The 13,736-nt window shown below is 33.8% G+C and overlaps 1 non-coding gene across 1 annotated transcript; it reads left to right on the top strand.

Annotated features, from left to right (window-relative positions):
- The first annotated feature begins 1,322 nt into the window (after window positions 1–1,322).
- On the top strand, window positions 1,323–1,429 carry LOC137943286 (small nucleolar RNA R71). Its single transcript, XR_011110624.1, has one exon. It is a non-coding gene; the product is annotated as a small nucleolar RNA R71 (small nucleolar RNA).
- Window positions 1,430–13,736: the final 12,307 nt, after the last annotated feature.

Genomic DNA, 13,736 nt, shown 5'->3' on the forward strand with positions numbered 1-13,736 from the left:
AATAGGCTTCAATTCCCCCAAACCTAATTGCTAGTACACAAGAAAGGAAGCAAATTCACACTTGCCCCTAAGTCAAGAAGAGCTCTCTGGATGGTATGTTCACCAATGACACATGAAATTGTGGGACATCTAGGATCTTTAACTTTAGGAGGAGTGTTGTGCTTCAGAATTGAGCCTACATTCTCAGTAAGAAAGACCTTTTTGTTAACATGTTGTTTTCTCTTTTGTGTAAAAAGGTCTTTCAAAAATCGGGCATAGGCAGGGACTTGCCTAATAGCATCAAGAAGTGGAATGTTAATGTGAACCTTACTAAACAGTTCCAACGTTTCATGCATGCTATCTCCTTTCCTAGGTGGGCCCGATAACCTCTGCTGATAAGGAGCTAGTGGGACTTGGTTAGGGATCTGCTTGGCTGTTGGTGGAGAACTTGGAGGTTCTTCACCCAATGATGTATCCCCATTGTCATCCTTTGACTCCTTAGACTTAGTGGTCCCTACCCCATTGTTCAACTCACGACCACTCCTAAGGGTGGTTATGGCTTTGGCTTGCTCATGGTGGGGTTTGGAACTCAACCCACTCTCATGTGTGCTTTTGGGGTTAGGAATGGTTTGACTCGGGAGTCTATTTTGTGCTTGTTCAGTCATGTGGCTGGCCAACTGACTCACTTACATTTCAAGTTTAGCAATTGAGGACTGTGTATTATGCATGAATAATTGAAGTGTATCCTCAAGTGAAGGTTTTTGTGGAATCAATGGTTGTTGAGTGAAATGTGGGCGCAGAGCTTGGGGTTGAGTAAACCTTGGAGGACCCCCAACCTGTGGGCCCTTGGACCATGAGAAATTTGGGTGCCTAGCCCAACCCGGATTATATGTTTCTGAAAAAGGATCGTTCCGGTTTGGTCTATCAAAATTATGGACTGCATTCAAGTCCTCAATGAGCTCTGGGTAGGATGAACTAGATGGACACATTTGTGTGGGATGAGATGAACCAGAGCATATGGTACAGACCGTAGATGGGTTAGGAGCAGGTGAACTCTTGGACACCATAAGGGCATCAATTTTTCTAGTCAACCCCTCAATCTTGGCCATGAGCATGGGTGTTTCACTAACCTCGTAGAGACCCCTCTTTTGGCTTCGTGGGATCTCCTATCAACATTAAATGACGAACCCCATTGCTGAGATTGATCCCTCAACGTTTCAAAGAAGTCCCACGCCTCACTAGCACTCTTACCCATCAAACTCCCACCACTCGTTGCATCTACCATGGATCTAACCTGGGGTGTAAGACCTTGATAAAAGTATTGCACTAAATTCCATTTCGCAAACCCATGATGCGGACACCTACGGATCAAATCCTTCCATTTCTCCCAAGCCTCATAAAAGTGTTCACCCTCCTGCTGCATAAAGTTGGAGATTTCTCTCCTGAGGGCTGTAGTTCTCTGAATGGGAAAGTACTTGGATAAAAATTTTGTGACTAATGTGTCCCATGAAGTAATGCTGCCCACCTCCAAGGAATTAAGCCAAGACTTGGCCTTATCCTTAAGTGAAAATGGAAAAAGTCTTAACCGGATAGAGTCATCTGAGAAATTCTGGAATTTGAAAGTTGCACAAATATCTAAGAATTTCTTGATGTGGTAATATGGGTCCTCCTTCTCCAACCCATAGAATGTAGGGAGGAGTTGGATCACACCCGGTTTCAACTCATAACTGGCGGCAGTAAGGTGGCAATATAATAGAAGAAGGTGAGGTGAAGTAGTGGGATGGGATAGAATAATCCCTCGGGGCTCTACGGTCACCTGCTGCAGGTAACTGTAATGGTTCACCCTGATTGGCCATGGTAGCTCCTAACTTGACTTCGGGTGTTTTCCTACAAATATGTTCTACCTCTTCAACAAAGGGAGCTAATGGTCCACCTAGGGAGCGGCGCCCGTGCATAAAAACACAAAAAGAAACAAAATGAACTATCAAATTAAGCTAACAAAGTCACTACTAAAAATATGAACTAACTAGAAGAAATAAAAATAATTCCATAAAAAATCACCAAGCTAAAATTATGAAAGCAAACAATAAAAAATAAAAATAAAAATAAAATAATAAAAATAAAATAAATAAAATAAAATAAAACAAAAATAAATCTTACCTAAGACTATGGAGAACAAAGAAATACACTTAATATGTGCCTCCCCGGCAACGGCGCCAAAAACATGTATAATTTGTTTACATCGGCTTTAATACCTCGCAAGCGTACGAATCGTTCATGTAATTTAGTGGGAAGCGAGGGTCATATCCTCAGGGAGGACTGAATTTTGTGTATTCTTCAGTCAACTAGCCTAACCAAATATGATGAATTAATATGAACTAAAAACTAACTATATCCTAAATTATCAAGCAATCATCTGGTTACTACTTGCACAATAGGAAACATCAACTCTGGATTTTACGGTGATTCGTGCCTCTTTCGAGCACCACGTAACCACGGATCCGATTTCTCAATCCTTGCATCTATCCCCTCTTGGGCGCATAGAGTGAAAGATAGAAATCGGATTAAAATACCAAAATCCAACCTCAATTATAATCCTACCTAATTAGCTAATTTAATCAAATATCCGGTAAACAAATATTCAATAAACATTAATTATCAAATCAGATTCAATAAACATTCAAAACCTAAGTTCAAACTATATAAAAGATAAAATTCAAAAATGACGAATTACTCCCCTTCTCCTTCCTCTCGCTCGGGCAGCAACTCGTTTGCACGGGTGCTGCAATTTTCCCAAAATTGGTGGCGTCGGGTAGCAATAGTGAGTGGCCGGAGGTAGAGACAACACCGGCGACGACGAGTAGAAGCCGACGGATGGAGGTTACATCCGGCGAAGAACGAAACAGAGATAAAGTTCTCTAACCGGCTCTCTCGAGTCTCAGTCGGAGTCAGAATCGCTTCGGGAATGGTCGGAAATACGTAACCGACACCGAAGGATGGTCGGAAAGCGGAGTTGGCACCGGAGAAGCCCTCTCAGATCATTTCTCGGCTTGGCGAGCGACGACTGTCGAACTCACCTCGACGGAGACTCTCTCGAGCTCTCCTCGGGTTTGTTCTCGGTTGCTGGATGGCGGTGGACGACGGTAGCGCGGCGACCGACGGTGGAAAACTCCTCTCGGGTCTTCCCCTGTGACGGTCGACGGTGCTCCTCTGTTTTGGTCGATACTCTATTTTCTGTTCACGCTCTCCTCCCCTCCGTTCGACGCTCCGCCTTTTGCTTTAAATACAATTTTTCTTATTTTAAAACGATTTGCCCTAAAAATTACCTCCATTTCACTAAGGGCATTTTGGTAAATATCTTCTTCTCCACCAAAATTCTCTTGAAATTCCATAATTGAATCTATAAAAAGCATTTTAGGAAGAAATAAACCTTAAAAATAATGAAATATAATTCAGGAGAGAGAAATATGCAATATCGACAGTGATTAATGCCAAATTCAATAAATACTCATTTCATATGACAACTGATAAATAACCACCTATAACACAATTATAAAGGCTATTCTATTATAATTAACCTAGTTCTCTTGTCAGAATATGACATCTATCACATTTCCACCACATTTAAAACATGTTTGGATAAATTATAAATCTCTTTCCTATAAAATTCCACCAAGCTATTAGGGGTTGTACTTGTGGAATTTCCCAAACACGGATAACAAAACTTTGGTGTTCATTTTTAGTGCGTGAAATAATTTTCTTCACTAACATTTATTATATTTTTCAATTTTTTGCATACATAAACTTTAAAATTTTAATTTGGTTGTGATCTATTTGCCTTATCTTTTTGTTTACGAGAAAAACGTGAAAGTGAAAACTCCGGTTTGGTTTTGAAAAAAAATTGAACATCCAAAATGGAAATGATCAAATGCTAAGAGAGATAATTCCAAAAAGAATCTGTGATTTTTAAGGATTATAAACTCTTTTAGTTTTTATATATTGGGTTTCGCATTTATTAGAAGTGGGGGGGGGGGGGGGGGGGGGGGGGGGTGGTTAGGCATTTTTAACAAAGTGTTAAGTCCCAAACCGTAAATTTCTAACAAAAATTATAGTCGTTACACATCTTTAATCAATAAAAACATTTATGTTGATCTATGATAGTTAGGTCCGCTTTTTTTAAAATAGGCTAATAGTGGGTTGTTTGGCTCTAGTAAATATCCCACCACACGTTAACTTGAGAATTAATTTTTTTCTACTCCTTGAAATTTTTGGTTCATTAGGTCATTTGCAGCTTCAGCATGTCTAAGGCATTCATATCCACCACATTTAAAACATGTTAGGATCTATTAAAAATCTCTTTCTTATAATATTCCAGCAAGATATTAGGGGTTGTACTAGTGGAATTTCCCAAACATGGATAACAAACCTTTGGTAATCAGTTTTAGTGCGAGAAATAATTTTCTTCACTTACATTCATTATAGTTTTCAATTTTTTGCATACTTAAACTCTAAAATTTTCATTTTGTTGTGATCTATTTTCCATTTCTTTTTGCTTACGAGAAAAATGAGAGTTTGAAAACTCAAGTTTGGATTTGAAAAACATTGAACATCTAAAATGGAAAAGTACAAATGCTGAGAGAAATAATTCCAAAAAGTATCTGTGATTTTTAACGATTTTAAACTCTTTTCGTTCTTTATATATTGGGTTTTTCAATCATAGGAAGAGGGGGGCGAGGCATTTTTAACTGAGTGTTGACTCCAAAACAATACGACTTTTCTAACAAACATGATAGTCGTTACACATCATTAATTGATCAAAACATTTACAATGATCAATGATTGCTAGGACCACTTTTTGTAAAATAGGCAAAAACTGGGTTGTTTGGCTATGGTAAATATCCGACCGCACGTTAACTTGAGAATTTAATTTTTTCTACCCCTTGAAAATTTTGGATCATTATGTCATTTGCATCTTCAACATGTTTAAGGTATGCATATCCACCACATTTAAAACATGTTAGGATCAATCGGAAATCTCTTTCTTATAAAGTTCCACCGAGTCATTAGGGGTTGTACTAGTGGAATTTCCCAAACATGGATAACAAAACTTTGGTGTTCATTTTAAGTGCGTGAAATAATTTTCTTCACTAACATTTATTATATTTTTCAATTTTTTGCACACATAAACTTTAAAATTTTAATTTGGTTGTGATCTATTTGCCTTATCTTTTTGTTTACGAGAAAAACGGGAAAGTGAAAACTCAAGTTTGATTTTGAAAAAAATGGAACATCCAAAATGGAAATGATCAAATTCTAAGAGAGATAATTCCAAAAAGAATCTGTGATTTTCAAGGATTATAAACTATTTTAGTTTTTATATATCTGGTTTCGCATTTATCGGAAGTGGGGGGGGGTTAGGCATTTTTAACAAAGTGTTAAGTCCCAAACCGTAAGTCATTTCTAACAGAAATTATAGCCGTTACACATCTTTAATCAATAAAAACATTTATGTTGAACTATGATAGTTAGGTCTGCTTTTTGTAAAATAGGCAAAAAGTGGGTTGTTTGGCTCTAGCAAATATCCCACCACACCTTAACTTGAGAATTAATTTTTTTCTACTCCTTGAGATATTTGGATCATTAGCTCATTTGCATTTTCAACATGTTTCAGGCAAGCATATCCACCACATTTAAAACATGTAAGGATCAATTAGAAATCTCTTTCTTTTAAAATTTTACCGAGCTATTAGTGGTTGTACTAGTGAAATTTCCCTACTATGGATAACAAAACTTTGGTGTTGATTGTTAGTGCATGAAATAATTTTCTTCACTAACATTTATTATAGTTTTCAATTTTTTGCATACATAAACTCTAATGTTTTCATTTTTTTTGTGATCTATTTGCCTTATCTTTTTTATTACGAGAAAATTGGGACAACGAAAACTCAAGTTTGGATTTGAAAAAAAATTGAACATCCAAAATGGAAATGCTCAAATGCTGAGAGAGACAGTTCAAAAAAGTATATGTGATTTTTAAGGATGGCATTTTTTACTGAGTTTTGACTCCCAAATCGTAAGTTATTTCTAACAAAAAATTTAGCCGTTACACATCTTTAATCGATAAAAACATTTATGTTGATCTATGGTAGTTAGGTCCGCTTTTTGTAAAATAGGCAAAAAGTGGGTTGTTTGGCTCTAGTAAATATCCCACCGCACGTAAACTTAAGAATTAATTTTTTTCTACTCCTTGAAATTTTTTGTTCATTAGGTCATTTGCAGCTTCAACATGTTTAAGGCATGCATATCCACCACATTTAAAACATGTTAGGATCAATCAGAAATCTCTTTCTTATAATATTCCAGCAAGCTATTAGGGTTGTACTTGTGGAATTTCGCAAACATGGATAACAAACCTTTGGTAATCATTTTTAGTGCGAGAAATAATTTTCTTCACTTACATTCATTATAGTTTTCAATTTGTTGCATACTTAAACTCTAAGATTTTCATTTTGTTGTGATCTATTTTCCTTTTCTTTTTGCTTACGAGAAAAATGAGAGTTTGAAAACTCAAGTTTGGATGTGAAAAACATTGAACATCTAAAATGGAAATGTACAAATGCTGAGAGAAATAATTCCAAAAAGTATCTGTGATATTTAACGATTTTAAACTCTTTTCATTCTTTATATATTGGGTTTTTCAATCATAGGAAGAAGGGCGCGAGGAATTTTTAACTGAGTGTTGACTCCAAAACAATAAGTCTTTTCTAACAAACAATATAGTCGTTACACATCATTAATTGATCAAAACATTTACAATGATCAATAATTGTTAGGACCACTTTTTGTAAAATAGGCAAAAACTGGGTTGTTTGGCTATGGTAAATATCCTACCGCACGTTAACTTGAGAATTTAATTTTTTCTACCCCTTGAAAATTTTGGATCATTATGTCATTTGCATCTTCAACATGTTTAAGGTATGCATATCCACCACATTTAAAACATGTTAGGATCAATCAAAAATCTCTTTCTTATAAAGTTCCACCAAGTCATTAGGGGTTGTACTAGTGGAATTTCCCAAACATGGATAACAAAACTTTGGTGTTCATTTTAAGTGCGTGAAATAATTTTATTCACTTAACTTTAATATAGTATTAAATTTTTTGCATACATAAACTCTAAAATTTTTATTTTGTTGTGATCTACTTGCCTTATCTTTTTGTTTACAAGAAAAATGAGAGAGTGAAAACTCCAGTTTGGATTTTAAAAAATTGAACATCCAAAATGGAAAAGCACAAAGGCAGAGAGAGATAATTCTAAAAACAATCTGTGATTTTTAAGGATTGTAAAATCTTTTAGTTTTTTATATATTGGGTTTTGCAATCATCAGAAGAGTGGGGCGAGGAATTTTTAATTGAGTGTTGAGTCCAAACCATAAGTTGATTCTAAAAAAAATTATAGCTGTTACACATCATTAATCGATCAAAACATTTACGATTATCTATGATTGTTAGGACTGCTTTTATTGAAATAGGCAAAAAGTGGGTTGTTTGGCTCTAGTAATTATCTCACCGCACGTTAACTTTAGAATTTAATTTTTTCTACTCCTTGAAATTTTTGGATCATTAGGTCATTTGGATCATCAACATGTTTAAGGCATGCATATCCACCACATTTAAAACATGTTAGGATCAATCAGAAATCACTTTCTTATAAAGTTCCACCATGTCATTAGGAGTTGTACTAGCGGAATTTTCCAAACATGGATAACAAAACTTTGGTGTTCAATTTTAGTGCGTGAAATAATTTTCTTCACTTTAATTTGTTATAGTTTTAAATTTTTTGCATACATAAACTCTAAAATTTTCATTTTGTTTTGTTCTATTTGCCTTATTTTTTTTTCGAGAAAAATAGGTGAGTGAAAACTCAAGTTTGGATTTGAAAAAAATTGAACATCCAAAATGGAAATGCACAAATTATGAGAGAGATAATTCAAAAATGTATCTGTGATTTTTTAAGGACTGTAAACCCTTTTGTTTTTTATCTATTAGGTTTTGCAATCATCGGAAGAGGGAGGGGGGGCATTTTTAACAAACATTATAGCTATAACACATTATTAATCGATCAAAAATTTATGATGATCTATGATTGTTAGGTCTGTTTTTTGTAAAATAGTAAAAAAGTGGGTTGATTGGCTCTGCTTTTTCTAGTCCTTGAAATTTTGGGATCATTAGGTCATTTGCATCTTCAACAAGTTTCAGGCGTGCATATCCACCACATTTAAAATATGTTAGGATCAATGAGAAATTTCTTTCTTATATAATTCCACCATGTTATTAGGGGTTGTACTAGTGGAATTTCCCAAACATGGATAACAAAACTTTGGTGTTCATTTTTTGTGCGTGAAATAATATTCTTCACTCACATTGATTATAGTTTTCAATTTCTTGCATACATAAATTCTAAAATTTTCATTTTGCAGTGATAAATTTGCCTTATCTTTTTGTTTTCGGGAAAAATGGAAGAGTGAAAACTCAAGTTTGGATTTGAAAAAAAATATAACATCCAAAATGGAAATCTACAAATGCTGAAAGATATAATTTCAAAAAGAATCTGGTATTTTTAAGGATTGTAAACTCTTTTATTTTTTTATATATTGGGTTTCGCAATCATAGGAAGAGGGAGTGGGGGGGGGTGGAGGGGGTGGGGGTGAGGCATTGTTAACGGAGTGTTGACTCCCAAACCATAAGTCATTTCTAACAAAAATTATAGTCGTTGCACATCATTAATCAATAAAATCATTTATGATGATCTATGATTGTCATGTCCACTTTTTGTAAAATAGGAAAAAAGTGGGTTGTTTGGTAAATAACCCACCACATGTTAACTTGAGAATTTAATTTTTTCTACTCCTTGAAATTTTTGGATCAATAGGTAATTTGCATCTTCAACATGTTTCAAGCAAGCATTTCCACCACATTTAAAACATGTTAGGATAAATTATAAATCTCTCTCTTATAAAATTCCACCAAGCTATTAGGGGTTGTACTTCTGGAATTTCCCAAACACGGATAACAAAACTTTGGTGTTCATTTTTAGTGCGTGAAATAATTTTCTTCACTAACATTTATTATATTTTTCAATTTTTTGCACACATAAACTTTAAAATTTTAATTTGGTTGTGATCTATTTGCCTTATCTTTTTGTTTACGAGGAAAAAGGGAAAGCGAAAACTCAAGTTTGGTTTTGAAAAAAAATTGAACATCCATAATGGTAATGATCAAATGCTAAGAGAGAGAGATAATTCCAAAAAGAATATGTGATTTTTAAGGATTATAAACTCTTTTAGTTTTTATATATTGGGTTTCGCATTTATCAGAAGTGGGGGGGGGGGGGGGGGGGGGGGGGGGGTTAGGCATTTTTAACAAAGTGTTGAGTCCGAATCATTTCTAACGAAAATTATAGCCGTTACACATCATTAATCGATAAAAACATTTCCGATGATCTAAGATTGTTGGGTCCGCTTTTTTTAAAATATGCTAATAGTGGGTTGTTTGGCTCTGGTAAATATCCCACTGCACATTAACATGAGAGTTTAATTTTTCTACTCCTTGAGATATTTGGATCATTAGCTCATTTGCATCTTCAACATGTTTCAGGCAAGCATATCCACCACATTTGAAACATGTAAGGATCAATTAGAAATCTCTTTCTTTTAAAATTTTACCGAGCTATTAGTGGTAGTACAGTGGAATTTCCCTAATATGGATAACAAAACTTTGGTGTTGATTGTTAGTGCAAGAAATAATTTTCTTCACTAACATTTATTATAGTTTTCAATTTTTTGCATACATAAACTCTAATGTTTTCATTTTTTTGTGATCTATTTGCCTTATCTTTTTTATTACGAGAAAATTGGGACAACGAAAACTCAAGTTAGGATTTGAAAAAAAATTGAACATCCAAAATGGAAATGCTGAGAGAGACAGTTCAAAAAAGTATATGTGATTTTTAAGGATGGCATTTATTACTGAGTTTTGACTCCCAAATCGTAAGTTATTTCCAACAAAAATTTTAGCCATTACACATCTTTAATTGATAAAAACATTTATGTTGATCTATGATCGTTGGGGCCGCTTTTTGTAAAATAGGCAAAAAGTGGGTTGTTTGGCTCTAGTAAATATCCCACCGCACGCAAACTTGAGAATTATTTTTTTTCTACTCCTTGAAATTTTGGTTCATTAGGTCATTTGCAGCTTCAACATGTTTAAGGCATGCATATCCACCACATTTAAAACATGTGAGGATCTATTTGAAATCTCTTTCTTATAATATTCCAGCAAGCTATTAGGGGTTGTACTAGTGGAATTTCGCAAACAGGGATAACAAACCTTTCGTAATCATTTTTAGTGCGAGAAATAATTTTCTTCACTTACATTCATTATAGTTTTCAATTTTTTGCATACTTAAACTCTAAAATTTTCATTTTGTTGTGATTTATTTTCCTTTTCTTTTTGCTTACGAGAAAAATGAGAGTTTCAAAAGTCAAGTTTGGACGTGAAAAACATTGAACATCTAAAATGGAAATGTACAAATGCTGAGAGAAATAATTACAAAAAGTATCTGTGATTTTTAACGATTTTAAACTCTTTTCGTTCTTTATATATTGGGTTTTTCAATCATAGGAAGAGGGGCGCAAGGCATTTTTAACTTAGTATTGACTCCAAAACAATAAGGTTTTTCTAACAAACATGATAGTCGTTACACATCATTAATTGATCAAAACATTTACAATGATCAATGATTGTTAGGACCGCTTTTTGTAAAATAGGCAAAAACTGGGTTGTTTGGCTATGGTAAATATCCTACCGCACGTTAACTTGAGAATTTAATTTTTTCTACCCCTTGAAAATTTTGGATCATTATGTCATTTGCATCTTCAACATGTTTAAGGTATGCATATCCACCACATTTAAAACATGTTAGGATCAATCAGAAATCTCTTTCTTATAGAGTTCCACCAAGTCATTAGGGGTTGTACTAGTGGAATTTCCCAAACATGGATAACAAAACTTTGGTGTTCATTTTAAGTGCGTGAAATAATTTTCTTCACTTAACTTTAATGTAGTATTAAATTTTTTGCATACATAAACTCTAAATTTTTTATTTTGTTGTAATCTACTTGCCTTATCTTTTTGTTTACAAGAAAAATGAGAGAGTGAAAACTCCAGTTTGGATTTTAAAAAATTGAACATCCAAAATGGAAAAGCACAAAGGCTGAGAGAGATAATTCTAAAAACTATTTGTGATTTTTAAGGATTGTAAAATCTTTTAGTTTTTTATATATTGGGTTTTGCAATCATCAGAAGAGGGGGGCGAGGAATTTTTAATTGAGTGTTGAGTCCAAACAATAAGTTGATTCTAAAAAATATTATAGCCATTACACATCATTAATCAATCAAAACATTTACGATTATCTAAGATTGTTAGGACCGCTTTTTGTGAAATAGGCAAAAAGTGGGTTGTTTGGCTCTGGTAATTATCCCACCGCACGTTAACTTTAGAATTTAATTTTTTCTACTCCTTGAAATTTTTGGATCATTAGGTCATTTGGATCATCAACATGTTTAAGGCATGCATATCCACCACATTTAAAACATGTTAGGATCAATCAGAAATCTCTTTCTTATAAAGTTCCACCATGTCATTAGGAGTTGTACTAGTGGAATTTTCCTAACATGGATAAAAAAACTGTGGTGTTCATTTTTAGTGCGTGAAATAATTTTCTTCACTTTAATTTGTTATAGTTTTAAATTTTTGCATACATAAACTCTAAAATTTTCATTTTGTTGTGATCTATTTGCCTTATTTTTTTTCCGAGAAAATAGGTGAGTGAAAACTCAAGTTTGGATTTGAAAAAAATTGAACATCCAAAATGGAAATGCACAAATTCTGAGAGATATAATTCAAAAATGTATCTGTGATTTTTTAAGGACTGTAAACCCTTTTGTTTTTTATATATTAGGTTTTGCAATCATCGGAAGAGGGAGGGGGGGGGGGGGGGGGGAGCATTTTTAACAAACATTATAGCCATAACACATTATTAATCGATAAAAAAATTTATGATGATCTATGATTGTTTGGTCTGCTTTTTGTAAAATAGGAAAAAAGTGGGTTGATTGGCTCTGGTAAATATCCGACTGCACGTTAACATGACAATTTAATTTTTTCTAGTCCTTGAAATTTTTGGATCATTAGGTCATTTGCATCTTCAACAAGTTTTAGGCGTGCATATCCACCACATTTAAAACATGTTAGGATCAATCAGAAATTTCTTTCTTATATAATTCCACCATGTTATTAGGGGTTGTACTAGTGGAATTTCCCAAACACGGATAACAAAACTTTGGTGTTCATTTTTTGTGCGTGAAATAATATTCTTCACTCACATTCATTATAGTTTTCAATTTCTTGCATACATAAATTCTAAAATTTTTATTTTGCTGTGATAAATTTGCCTTGTCTTTTTGTTTTCGGGAAAAATGGGAGAGTGAAAACTCAAGTTTGGATTTGAAAAAAATTTGAACATCCAAAATGGAAATCCACAAATGCTGAAAGAGATAATTCCAAAAAGAATCTGGTATTTTTAAGGATTGTAAACTCTTTTATTTTTTTATATATTGGGTTTCACAATCATAGGAAGAGGGGGTCGGGGGGGGGGGGGGGGGGGGGGGGGGGGGGAGGTTTTGTTAACGGAATGTTGACTCCCAAACCATAAGTAATTTCTAACAAAAATTATAGTCGTTGCACATCATTAATCAATAAAATCATTTATGATGATCTATGATTGTCAAGTCCACTTTTTGTAAAATAGGCAAAAAGTGGGTTGTTTGGTAAATAACCCACCGCACGTTAACTTGAGAATTTAATTTTTTCTACTCCTTGAAATTTTTGGATCATTAGGTAATTTGCATCTTCAACATGTTTCAGGCAAGCATTTCCACCACATTTAAAACATGTTAGGATAAATTATAAATCTCTTTCTTATAAAATTCCACCAAGCTATTAGGGGTTGTACTTGTGGAATTTCCCAAACATGGATAACAGAACTTTGGTGTTCATTTTTAGTGCGTGAAATAATTTTCTTCACTAACATTTATTATATTTTTCAATTTTTTGCATAAATAAACTTTAAAATGTTAATTTGGTTGTGATCTATTTGCCTTATCTTTTTGTTTACGAGAAAAATGGGAAAGTGAAAACTCAAGTTTGGTTTTGAAAAAAAATTGAACATCCAAAATGGAAATGATCAAATGCTAAGAGAGATAACTCCAAAAAGAATCTGTGATTTTTAAGGATTATAAACTCTTTTAGTTTTTATATATTGGGTTTCACATTAATCAGAAGAGGGGGGGGTGCGGGGTTGGGGTTGGCATTTTTAACGAAGTGTTGAGTCCCAAACCGTAAGTCATTTCTAACAAAAATTATAGTCGTTACACATCATTAATCGATAAAAACATTTACGATGATAAAAGATTGTTAGGTCCGCTTTTTTTAAAATAGGCTAATAGTTGGTTGTTTGGCTCTGGTAAATATCCCACCGCACGTTAACATGAGAGTTTAATTTTTCTACTCCTTGAAATATTTGGATCATTAGCTCATTTGCATCTTCAACATGTTTCAGGCAAGCATATCCACCACATTTAAAACATGTAAGGATCAATTAGAAATCTCTTTCTTATAAAATTCCACCGTGCTA

The sequence above is a fragment of the Aristolochia californica genome, unplaced genomic scaffold (assembly GCF_029961685.1).
Source record: "Aristolochia californica isolate CCGP_79_NKW_82.1479 unplaced genomic scaffold, dmAriCali1.0.hap1 SCAF_10, whole genome shotgun sequence".
NCBI lineage: Eukaryota > Viridiplantae > Streptophyta > Magnoliopsida > Piperales > Aristolochiaceae > Aristolochia > Aristolochia californica.